The sequence below is a fragment of the Mixophyes fleayi genome, chromosome 3 (genome assembly GCF_038048845.1).
Source record: "Mixophyes fleayi isolate aMixFle1 chromosome 3, aMixFle1.hap1, whole genome shotgun sequence".
Lineage (NCBI taxonomy): Eukaryota > Metazoa > Chordata > Amphibia > Anura > Limnodynastidae > Mixophyes > Mixophyes fleayi.
This window is the reverse complement of record NC_134404.1, coordinates 64,848,851-64,862,229: the sequence shown is the minus strand read 5'-3', so window position 1 is coordinate 64,862,229 and position 13,379 is coordinate 64,848,851.

Sequence of the window (13,379 nt, the reverse complement as noted above, 5' to 3'; positions counted from 1 at the left end):
GCCATCTCTAGTGTATTTCAGGTATCTGTCATCTCCAGCGTTTCTTGGTGTCTGCCATGTCCAGCGTTTTTCTGGTATCTGCCATCTCCAGTGTATTCCTGGTATCTGCCATCTACAGTGTATTCCTGGTTTCTACCATCTAGAGTGTATTCCTGGTATCTGTCATCTGTAATGTATTCCAGGTATCTGTCATCTCCAGAATTTTCCTGGTGTCTCCCATTTCCAGCGTATTCCTGGTATCTGCCATCTTCACCATATTCCTTAATTAACCATTTCTAGCATATTTCTGATATCTGCTGTATGCAGTGTATTCCTAGTAGATGTTTTATTCACTGTATTCCCTATCAGTCTATAGCCTACCATGGCAATAAAATAGCAATAAATTGTGACAAAAATAAAAAATGTATCTCCATGATAAGCAGCTATACAAAATTACAGTTATCACCACTTAGCACGATATATTACTTGCCAATTTTGCCTTGACCATTCATGCCATTTATCAATGCACCATTTTCCTTGGAAATATGTACCATCCCCCACTGTTCCTGCTGCATCCCTGAATAAGTGCTGTTCCCCATTATCCACCACCTCTGCTTAACATATTGACTTCTCATCATAACTGTGCAGAAATGTATTCCGTTTCCTCAAATTCTCTCATATCTCTTCATTTGCCGTGATAAACAACTAAACCATAGACAAGCATGATGAACACTTTTCTTTTTCATATTTAATTTTACCATTACACATATACCTTGACCAAAAATATAAATGACTGGGTCCTGTATCATAGTTTCTGCCATGAGCATTTTGAGGATCCAGATGTCTCCATCAATTTGCATCACCAGAAGTACTCAGAATACTTCTCCTCATCTCCATTTTGTTCCTGACTCTCATCGACAATCCATTCTTTCTGAAGCCCATGAGAGTGGGTTAGCATAACATCCATAAAACCAGTAAACTATTATCTAGATGTGTATGCTGGCCCTCCCTGAAAAACAACATTAGGGATTGTGCTCAGAGCTAAAGTCACGGAACTCCTCAAGCCATTAATAAATGCACCTATGCTGTGGCTTTATAAATCCCATGGCTTTCAGTGCTGGTTATAGGTTCTGTGCTGGTCCCTGTCTACTGTTGTTTTGGCTTATTCACTGTCACGGACTGTGTGCTTGGACTTGACACTATTTACCTGTCACCGATCACTAACCCTGAGCCTGGACCTGATTACGCTATTTACCTGTGCATGCCACTGACCCTGTGACTTATCCTGATTACATTATTTGCTTGCCGCATGCCACTGACTACACTACCTGCCTGCCACTTACATTGTGCTTGCATCTGTTTCCACTAGGTGTTACCCACAATCTTACAATCTAAATTCCCTAACACACACACACACACACAGAGACAGACTAGGGTCAATTTGATAGCAGCCAATTACCCTACTAGTATGTAGTGTGGGAGGAAACGCGGAGCACCCAGAGGAAACCCACACAAACACAGGGAGAACATACAAACTCCACAGAGATAAGGCCATAGTCGGGAATGAAACTCATGACCCCAGTGCTGTGAGGCATATGTGCTAACCACTTAGCCACCGTGCTGCCTGCATCTATTTTATTGTGTCTCCAATATTACACTTTCTGCTTTACCAGGGTTGCGCTCTAGATAAAATGCTGCTAACACTACTGGATGCAGCTGAGTAACTGAGAGCATGTATAAATTCTATGGGAAAAGGGGTTCACATAGGTGAACATCACAATTACCTTGGTTCTGATATCTTATCTCAGTGCAGACCACCCATGCCTTACAGCGAGCCATTCTGCATACCCGGCATATGTGTGCCAATGCATGCTAAATGCTGGGAAAACTGGCATAGAACTCACTTTGCATCAGGCCCTTTTGGTTAGGACAAATGATGGATCAGCCACATTTTTCTCTTTCAAATCACACCCAGTAGAGAGATCCACAAACCTTCCAATGGTGGTTGCATAAAAGGGCCCACAATGTCTCCCTGACCACCACAGAATAATCCTTGGCCGATTTAAATTCCCATGTACGTACCACTTTAATTTCCAGGTAGGGAATCCAAACATCCTCCTCAAACCCTTTTTCCAGTAACAATGCTGGAATAATTTAACAGTCATTAGCAAGCTAATCTAATGCACAAAATATAATAAGCAGTACTAAACTGGTACCAACTCTCCTGGAATGTCAGGGAAACTCCTAAAATAGTTGGTGATCTACTTGACCTCTGGAAGAGTCTGGCATTCTCCCTGATACTGAACCAGTATGGGAAGTGGTTGGCTCTGCCCTCTGTGGCATTGATGCCTATGGAGGTGGCCACTTTCATAGAGACCAATATTTAATTAAAGCCTGACAGTTAAGACAAACATCATTTCAGTAATGTGGTCAGAAATGTAAAATACATTTCAGTCTCTAGAGAATCAGTATCTGTTTGTCTTTAGCAAGGGGTAAGTCAGAGATCCCATTCACAGTATCACAATCAGGCTTGCTAACTACTAAACATATCTTTTTACTGACAATTTGTTTAAAAATACTGATGGCTGTCATTTTTTGTTAATAAATATTTTTCCTATATTATATTTATAATGTACCAATGGCTGTCTCACTTTATCTCCTCTCTGCTCTATGTTGTGTCTGGGAGGGCTTCACTCTCCTTCACTGCAACACAAACCTAGAAGTGGGGACTTTGTGCACAGTCTGATTTTGTGACTGGAGTGTGCATAGGATCAGGGAGTGGGGAAGGAGCAGCAATTTGGAGACAGGCAGTCAGGAATCTGTAGGTACTAAACAAGGTGTGTCTCAGGAAAAGGTAAGATGGGAAGAGGGATATTATGTCATACTTGCCAATCTTTGCATAGTTAATTCCCGGGTAGGGGGCGTGGTTGGAGGGCAGGTGGGCCAAAACCGTAATTTTGTCGTGGGGGCGGGGCCAAAATGACTCGATTCACCACAAATCGCATCATTTGGCAAATAAATTATAGTATGCGGGATACTTGCCTGCTCTCCCGGGAGTCCGGGAGACCTACCCGGATTTCGGGAGTCTCCCGGACATTCTGGGAGAGTTGGCAAGTATGTATTATGCTTCTATTGACAATGGGTTCACTGTGTCTATAGAACATGACACTCTTCAGCTAAGTATGATGTGATGCCGCTGCGTACTATAGGTTCCACCTAGTGTTGCTGGGTGTGCCCCTGGGTAGCACTAGGTATGCTCATGGGTGGAGCTAGATACGCCCCTAAAGTAGAGCGGGACACACCTTCTGTGCCTTGCCTCAAGCTGTTACTTGTGTATTCTCCTTGAAATGAGTTTTCAAAAGTAGACAAGTATGAACTAGTGAATGAATGGAATGTGTTATGCGTTGGATTATAATGTTGCTATTAGAGATGCTCAGGCTCGGTTCCCTGAAAACCGAACACACCCGAACTTTGCAGATTTGAGTACCGAGCAGGGCCGTCTTGGTACTTTCGCGTGCCCTCTGAATTGAAAACGAGGCAAAATGTCATTGTTACGTTGTTGGTTCTCGCAAGCTTTGGATTCTAAGTTCCGCACTCCACCGGGATCCAGCGCAATTTCACAGAGGGACATAGAAGGGGTAGCACAATTCTTGGCAGTCTCTAGTTCAGTTGGATAGCGTCATAGGTAGAAAAGAAAGATGAGGGGTATCAGTGTTTTTCAAAGTCTCCAGTGACATTCAGGAGAGCTCCATTGCTCCATTGCTAATTGTCATTGCTGAATTAGAAATAATAGGCTTGGTCTTCTAAATCTACAGTCACATTGTACTGTGTTATATATAGGTAAAACTAGAGATGCTCACTGACCCCCATGAATTGGTTTTGGTTTTGGATCTGGATTAGCTTCGTGTTTTGGTTTTGGATTTTGCAAAACCGCCCTCGTGGTTTTTTTTTGGATCTGTATTTTTTTTAGAAAAGTTGCTAAAATAAGCTATATTCACATCATTTTGATCCTACATTATTATTAACCTCAATAACACTAATTCCAAGTCATTTTCAGTCAATTTTGATCACCTCACAGGTCATAATATTATTTTCATATACCTGTCCGACAAATAGTGCAGCGACCTGGCTGGATGCTAAGAGACAGAGCAATGACTCAAAAACACGGCAGTTCCTAGCACATCTAGGACACATTTGCACACAACCGTGGCAGAAAAGAAAAGTTGTGCAACTGGGAATTGTCCTTGAGCCCTTCCACCCACCCTTATGTTGGATCTTAAAAAGGACATGCACACTTTAACAAACCAAGCACTTCAGCCACAAAGGTGCCCCTTTTGTGGCTGAAGTGCTTGGTTTATTTGTGCCCCCACAAAACAAGGTAACAATGGGCTTAAGGCACCTAAGGTAACAGTGCTGTTAATGAACTCTATTGTGTCAAGATGTTGTTGTCATCATCCTCACCCTCATTAGTGTGTACATCATCCTCACACATTATTAATTCATCACCGCTGGAATCCACCATTACAGAAGTCTCAGTAAGAAATGTAATTGGTGGGAAAGGCCTTCCTCGTGGAAATTGAAGTTCATTTTTATGAACATCATCTTTTCCACATTTTAAGGAAGTAGCCTCCTACGCCGATCGCTGACAAGGTTCCCGACTCTGCTAAAAATTCTTTTCGAGTACACACTGGAGGGTGGGCAGCTTAGGCAGTGCAAAGCGAGTTGGTACATGGGTCTCCAAATTCCCTTTTTTTCCTCCTAGTATGTAAAGGGACTGTCTGATGTGTCTTTTTCTATGCTGTCATGAAAAATATCCTCCACCATCCTTTGAATGCTGATAGTAGGATCAGGTGGAGTTACGGCAGAGGTGTCACGTTTTTTTGTCATTTTGTCTAGACCAGACCAGATGTCAAAATGTTGTGCTGAGTCATCTGCATCATCCCTGGGTCTCTTGGGAAAGCTACGTTTTTTCCTAGCAGCAGTTGAGTGAGAAACTGAAGGAGGAGACGCTGTCCTGTCACGTAATACTTGAGCTGTCATCTTACTCACCAGGAGCTCCTTGCATCACTTCATATCTTGGTCAGTTGGAAACAAAGAGAAGACATAGCTCTTAAACCGAGGATCAAGAACAGTCGCCAAAATGTAGTGATCCGATTTCAAGATTTTGATAACTCTTGGATCCTGGCGAAGCGAATCAAGTACTTGATCTACAAGTCGGACATACTTAGCGTAATTGCTTTGTTTAATCTCCTACTTCAGTTTCTCAAGCTGCTTTTCCAAAAGTCTAATTAAGGGAATCACTTGACTCAAGCTAGCAGTGTCTGAACTCATTTCACAGGTGACCACTTCGAAGGGTTTCAGCACCTTACACAACACGGAAAGTATTCTACACTGTGCTTGACTAAAATAGATCCCCCCTCCTTTCCCAATGTCATGGCTTGTGGAGTAAGCGTGGATGGCTTTTCGCAGTTCCTCCATCCGCAGAAGCATATACAGGGTGGAATTCCACCTTGTCACCACCTCTTGCTTCAGTTGGTGGCAGGGCAAATTAAATTGCTCTTGTAGCTGCTGCAATCTCCTACACGCTGTTGCTGAATACCTGAAATGTCCAGATATTTTACGGGCCACAGACAGCATCTCCTGCACGTCCCTGTCATTTTCATTTTTTTAAAAAAGCTCTGCACCCCCAAGTTTATTGTGTGAGCAAAACAGGGAATGTGATGGAATTCACCCAGCTGTAGTGCTCTCATAATATTGGTGGCGTTATAAGATAAGACATATCCTGAGGAGAGTCCAAGCGGGATAAGCCATGTTGCAGAGACATCCCTTAGTTTTTGTTACAGATTGTCAGCTGTATGCCTCTTAGTGAAGCCGGTGATACACAGAGTAGTCTGCCTCTGACAAATTTGACGTACTTGGGTACATGCTGCTGCGGTTCCTGCTGGTGAAGGCGAATCACCAATCCAGTAGGCTGTCACAGTCATATAATCTTTAGTTTACCCAGTTCCGTTTGTCCACATATTTGTGGTTAAGTGTACAGTGGGTAGAATGGCATTTTGTAGTCCAATAATTAAATTTTTACGAACCTTCTGGTAGAGGTGAGGAATAGCTTTTCTAATGAAATGGTGTTGTGATGGAATTTGGTAGCGGGGACACAAGTCCTCAAGTAACTGTCTAAAACAAGCTGCATTAATAGTGGATATTTGACGCAGATCTAATACTAGCATAGTCGCCATGACATCTGTGATCCGCTTTGCGACTCGGTGACAGCTTTCATACTTGCTTCCTCTTGCAAAGGATTGTTTAACAGTCAATTTTTGTAAACTACTAGTAGTCCTCTTCTTGGTTTGCCTCTGGGATGAAGATCCACCCCAGCAGCAGCAGCAGTGGGACTAATGCTCAAGAATTCTTCTGGGGAATCCAGGATAGTGGAGTAGTCTGGAGGAGTCATCTAGCCTTAGCAACTTGGATGCAGGACTAACTCCGATCACTACTGAGGATATTGATGAGGACGGTGTTGTGGGTGTAGATTGCAGGTGTCGGGATCTAAATAAAATAAGGGTCCTAGCTGATGATGGACTGCTTGTTGTTATTTTTTTAGCATAAGTTGCTGATTTTCGGAACAGCTTGCCATGAATTTGCTTCAAATGGCGTAACATGGATGAGATTGCTAGATGGTAAAGGTCCCTACCTTGACTGACTGTGGCTTTACATACGCTACAAATGGCTAGACATCTGTTGTCAGGATTTGGGTAAAAATAATTCCACACATAAGAAGTGGATTTTTTGGTCTTATATCCAGGCATGACAGTGGCCTTCTTCTTATCAGGTACCAGAACTGCTTCCACTGGTGCAGGACTTACACAAACAACATCATCCTCGTCAACATCCTCATTAGCGCCCTCGTCGGCTACACCAATATCCCCCTCATCCTGTTCCAATTCCAAAGTGGCATCCTCAATTGGTGTATCACCGGCTATACTCGGGCTGTTCAGGCACACATCTGCAGAAATGCTGAAAAGGGGTCTTCTTTATGGGTACACTATCAGAATGGTCACAATTACACATAGCACTTGTGGATGGACTCTCCTCAGGAATTTGTGTGATTTCTGAATCTGAGCATACATTTTCCTCTAATGTCTTACTGTTTTCTTCCGGCTCGGCCTTTACACGTAAAAGCATTTGGACACCATTTTTAGAGTCCGAATGACAAGGTCTTGCTTGGTCACGACTGACTTTACAAGAAGATGCTTCAGTGACAGTTGAAGAACTTGCACTCATAGAGAAAGGCGAAGGCCTCATTCTTTCATTGGCACTGTGTATATAGAATGGCATGTTGGCAATCTTATTTTTTTCTGCAGATAACTTTGCCCGGATTACAGTTTTTTTTTCTTGACCAAGGTAAAAGTTTTTTTTTTACATTTTTGTTTCCCTGACTTAAAAACACTATGCACTTTTACATAGGCTTTACCAGATGACGAGAGGAATTACTATCATCATGACTGGTGCCAGCAGCTGCTTGGTGCTCCTGCTCTTCTGTGTACTGCTGTGAATCCATTATGATCACACCGTACACTTTGACTGCAAATTCAGAAGAAAAGCCTGCCAGGACTAGTATTTGTATTTCAGCAATAAAAATTAGCAATGGAGCTCTTAAAAATGTCACTGTAGATTTTGTTGAACAATGTTACCCCTCCTCTTTTTATTCTATCTATCTTGCTATCCCTCTGTGAAATGGCGCTAGATCACCATGGAGGGTGTTACTTATAGGATTCAAAACTCCCGAGATCAGAGATCCAATGACGTAACAATGACGTTTTGCCTTGTTTTCGATTCCTTGTTTTCGATTAAGATGCTCAGGCTCGGTGAACCGAGCCTGAGCATCTCTAGGTAAAACACATGGAGGAGAGCTACATTGCTAATTGTCATTCCTGAAATAGAAATAATAGGGCTGGCAGTGTTGTTCTTAATCTGCAGTCACATTGTACTGTGTGATCAAAATGGATTCACAGCAGTACACAGAAGACCAGGAGCACCAAGCAGCTGCTGGCACCAGTCATGATGATAGTAATCCCTCTACATCATCTAGTAAAGCCTATGTTAAAGTGCATAGTGTTTTTAAGTCAGGGAAACAAAAATGTGAAAAAACACTTTTTACCTTGGTCAAGAAAAAAAGACCTGTAATCTAGGCAAAGTTATCTGCAGAAAAAAATAAAATTGCCAACATGCCATTCTACACACGCAGTGGCAAGGATAAAATAAGGCCTTCGCCTTTCTCTATGAGTGCTAGTTCTGCAACTGTCACTGAGGCATCTTCTTGTAAGGTCATTCATGTTACGAATCTGGCTTGATACAGGCTTGCTTAGTCAGAGCAGGCCTGTACACGACCTGGTGCTGAGTCTTAACTAGAGTTCAGAATAAGGAGGCAAGACACGGATGTTCATTCTTCAATACTTCAATGAGTAGATAATAAACATATATATAAATATGCACAGATGACAGGAATGAAGTATAATTTTGGGATGTAAAATACAGATATCACATATATTGGAGAAGCATAAATACGTATAGATGTTACAGCTAATACTTGGAAATATTAGTAACGTACATAATACAGAAATAACGAGAATGGTTAGATTAATGGAAGCAGCAACAAGTGCTGCAAATCACAGGGAGAATATATAGCAATGCAAGCATCAATATACGAGAAGGCATAGTACTGGGACTGAGGCAGAGAGGAATCCAGAGCGGAACATACATACAGCAATGCAGGGAGACACGATAACTCAGTGCAGAGATGGAGAATCCGGCAAGGTTAAGCACACAGGAAGGTTGGTAATTAGCTATGTCGGAGTGTAGCCATGACTGTAGCAGTGGCAGTGATACAATGCAGGTGTCAATTAGCCGCGGTGGAGCGTGGTAAGGTGATATACACAATAGCAGTCTTGTTCACAGCACAGCTGACATCAGCTACAATAACCAAAGCAAAGATGAGAATAGTCAGCGCTCTGTGCTCCACAGAGAAAGTAGCAAAAACCAATGTCCAGGATACCACAGGGTTCAGTAATTAGTAGATGCCACTACACAGAGATGCAAGGTAAAGTCCATACACCGTAGAGTCCAGGAATTAGCAGTGTAAGCAAACCAGCCTGTTTGGTATGACAAAGGTTCTTATATAGCATGGTTGAAGGTAATGAGAGTCTGTGTATCACAGTAGAGGCACACTTGAGAGTAAACAGAGTAAATGGAATTCTTTCATAAGGAAGACACAGGGTCAGGATACACAAGGGTCCATGGAGTCAGGGTTGCAAACAAGTTGCACTGACAGTGAGCCGGTGTCCATGCTGAGTTTAAATAGAGCAGGTTTGAATGACCTGCCCTGAGGGTGAGCAAGATGACAGCTCAAATGTTACGTGACAGGACGGTGCCTCCTCCTTCAGTTTCTCACTCAACTGCTGCTATGAAAAACCTTAGCTTTCCCAAGAGACCCAGGGATGATGCAGATGACTCAGGACAACATTTTGACATCTGGGGGTAAATGTATCAAGGTGCGATTTTGCAAATCCAGCGATTTTCTCGGGAGAGTTGAAACTCGCAGATGTATGAAGCTGAGATTTGTGAGCTGAGTTGTGCTACTGTCAAAACCGCTATTTGCAAAATCCCTAGAGATCAAACTCCCGACTGTTTGCCACTGCAGCTATAGAAGTCTCAAATGTATGAAGCTGCGATTAAGCAAACTCAGGAAAGTTTGCTTTAAAACACAACAGATACAACACGCTGCTTGCTAGCACCACCGCAAACAGCTTCTACTAACTAGAAGCTCCGATACGCAATGAGCTTAGCTCATTACGCTAGGTCTATTTATAGTATTAGGGGATTTTCCTACCAGTGTGGGAAAATCACCTAATAGTATAAACAGAAGTACCGCAATGAGCTACGCTCATTGCGCATGGGAGCTCCTACTGTGTAGAAGCTCCGATACGCAATGAACTTAGTTCATTGAATTAGGTCTATTTATACCATTAGGTGATTTCCCCACTCTGATGGGAAAATCCCCTAATACTATAAATAGACCTAGCGCAATGAGCTATGCTCATTGCGTATCGGAGCTTCTAGCTAGTAGAAGCTGTTTGCAGAGGTCCTTCACTTTTTTTTATTTTCCTTCAATCAAGCAAGAAGGTTCGGGGATGTTATAAATATGGGACCCCCCTGGCTGAAGAACAGAAGACTGCATGCAACAATGGGTTCCCCCCGGGCAGAAGAACTGAAGAGATTTCAAGCATGGACTTTTGGAAATTACAAATATTTTTTGGACATTACAAGCATGGACTTTGGGAATTACGAATTTATTTTGGACTTTGGTGACAGTCATTTTTGGATTGAAAGCTGCTGACAACAGAAGAAAACTTCATTGGTGAGTATATTGGGGATTTATTATTTTCAATAAAAATATGTGGTGTAAATGAGGATGTTTACTGTATTTATTGTGGGTTTAATATTTTTATTAAATGTTAGTGGTTTTAATGAGGGTGTTGTGGATTTGTAAACATTTTCTTTTGTGGAACTACAGGTCCCAGCCAGCCCTCGGTGTCAGGGCATGTTCGCACTTGTGGTTCTCCAAGTGTCAACATGCCCTGGCTGCCAATGGTATGCTGGTGCTTGTAGTTATACAAGTAGCAGCATGCCCACACTATTTAGGGCAACCTGGCTGTCTGGGACTTGTAGTTCCACAAAACAAAATGGCATCTGTTGTTTTTTTTACACTTTATCGCTGTTATTACCCTACACCCACTGCCCAGGGGTGTAGGAAGAGCCCTAGTGCTATCAGTACTGGGCTGTGTGTCCCTAGGGAGGGGCCCGCTAATTTTTTTTGGCGGACCCCATTCCCTAGGGAATCCAGCCAAGCGCTGAACAGCCTGGGGTTGGTTAGTCATTATGGCAGGGGGACCCCTGCCACGTGTTCCCCTGCTATACTGCCTCCAACCCTGGCTGGTTTGCCAAGTGCTGGTTCCGTGAAAATCGGGGGGACCACACGCAAATTTTTTCCCCGATTTTCATGGAACCAGCAGTAGTCTGACAGCACTAGGGTTAAGACTGAATAAAGGGGGGACCCCATGCTTTTTTTGTTTAACGCTTTGATCTCCGGCAGCTGTATGACAGGCAGTGTAACAGTGATGTGTTTATAGAACTAGCTGCTACAACACAGGAGAGTTAGCTATCACGGGAGTGTTTACATCGCAGCAAAGTGCCAGAGATGACCAGCGATTTTGAAGATCAGGGTAAAAATCGCAGCTTGATACATTTGATGAGTTTGGGACTGAAATCGTGAGTTAACACCCCCGATTTTCCGCGATTTTAACATGCTGGCAAAATCGGACCTTGATACATTTACCCCCTGGTCTGATCTGGTCTAAAAGAATTGACCAAAACACATGACATGTAACTCCACCTGACCCTACTATCAACATCCAATGGCTGGTGGAGGACTATTATCATGACAGCATAGAAATAGACACATCAGACAGTCCCTTTACATACTGGGAGGAAAAAAAGGGAATTTTGAGACCCATGTACCAACTCGCTTTGCACTGCCTAAGCTGCCCACCCTCCAGTGTGTACTCGAAAAGAATTTTTAGCAGAGTCGGGAACCTTGTCAGCGATCGGCGTAGGAGGCTACTTCCTTAAAATGTGGAAAAGATGATGTTCATAAAAATGAACTTCAATTTCCACGAGGAAGGCCTTTCCCACCAATTACATTTCTTACTGAGACTTCTGTAATGGCGGATTCCAGCGGTGATGAATTAATAATGTGTGAGGATGATGTACACACTAATGAGGGTGAGGATGATGACAACAACATCTTGACACAATAGAGTTCATTAACAGCACTGTTACCTTAGGTGCCTTAAGCCCATTGTTACCTTGTTTTGTGGGGGCACAAATAAACCAAGCACTTCAGCCACAAAAGGGGCACCTTTGTGGCTGAAGTGCTTGGTTTGTTAAAGTGTGCATGTCCTTTTTAAGATCCAACATAAGGGTGGGTGGGAGGTCCCAAGGAAAATTCCATCTTGCACCACTTTTCCTTTCAACTACTGCTGTGTGTCAATGTTACCTACATGTGCTATATACTGTTGTGTGCTTAGCAAAAATCTTAGACACCCATTGATGAGGCAGATGACTCAGCACAACATTTTGACATCTGGGGCTAGATTTACTATCAGGCGTGTTTGTAAACCCGCCGACTTTCGGTGAGTTTGGCGGCGGTTTAGCCATCGCCGGATTTACTAGCGCTAAACCCGCCGTCCAAACGAACAGAAATGATGTTTTCAAAGCCGCCTCTGTATAAAGCGCCATGACGGTTTCAACAATGTTCAACATACAAACAGCCGGATTTACTTTTAGGGGGTTTGTAAAGCCGCCGGAAAACCGCCATTCAAAAGACCAAAATGGAAGCGCTGCTTGTGAGCGGCGAGATTGTTCAAACAGTGTGCTGTTTGAGGTATTCAGTCAATCAGAACAGAAGGGAAAGGGCCATTTCATGTACAAAGTTTGTTCCTTTGGGATTGTATATGTTAAAAAGCCAGTGTCTTGTAATTGCAGTGTTTTTTTGTTTCTTTTTCTCTTGTCTTTTCCCACCATGCAATTTATTAACTGATTTCCACATTTGTTGTTTTTTATTTTAATATTGCAACAAATCCCTTAACAGAGTGTAAAAGCAATTCTAAATGTATTCAATAAAGAATGGGTTTCTGGCTGATGACTCCTCTGCTGCATCCTCACACATCTGCACAGCACAAATTCAATGAGGCACATACCCACTAGTAGAGGTGTGTTATAGCGTACCTTTGTACTTTGGTAAACTAGGTTCAGGTTACTAGAATAATCTGGTTGGGTGGCTATGTGTGCACCTGAAAAGGGGTCTGATATTATCCTGGCTGGCTGTTTGATACATATTCTAGCATTACTGTTAGGAACCCCTCCAGCCGGCACAACACAACCCGGAGTCTACTCTGCCAGTCAGGTGTTCACTGGAGCCCCTGAGGCTGCAGACCTCACTGCCTTAATTACTAGTGGCCACCAATCAGAGCCTAGCTCTGAATCACACACAGGCCCCTGCATGATTAATGTACCATGCATTAATCAGTCCACAGGCTTGTTTAACTTCTGCGCATGCACGCCCGGCTTCCTCCGTTGCCGGGACGCAGCGCAGGGCACAAAGCTTCTGACCGTTGCCTTGGCAACGGTCGGCCAGGATCCGAAGTGACGCCCTGGTCATCAAGGTGACGGCCGGGAAGCCAGAGGGGGCCAGAAGCGAACCACGGCAGCTGTGAGTACCGCCGCGGCTCGTGACAGTACCCCCCCCTTGAGGAGGGGTTAAGGAACCCCGACACCCAGGTTTC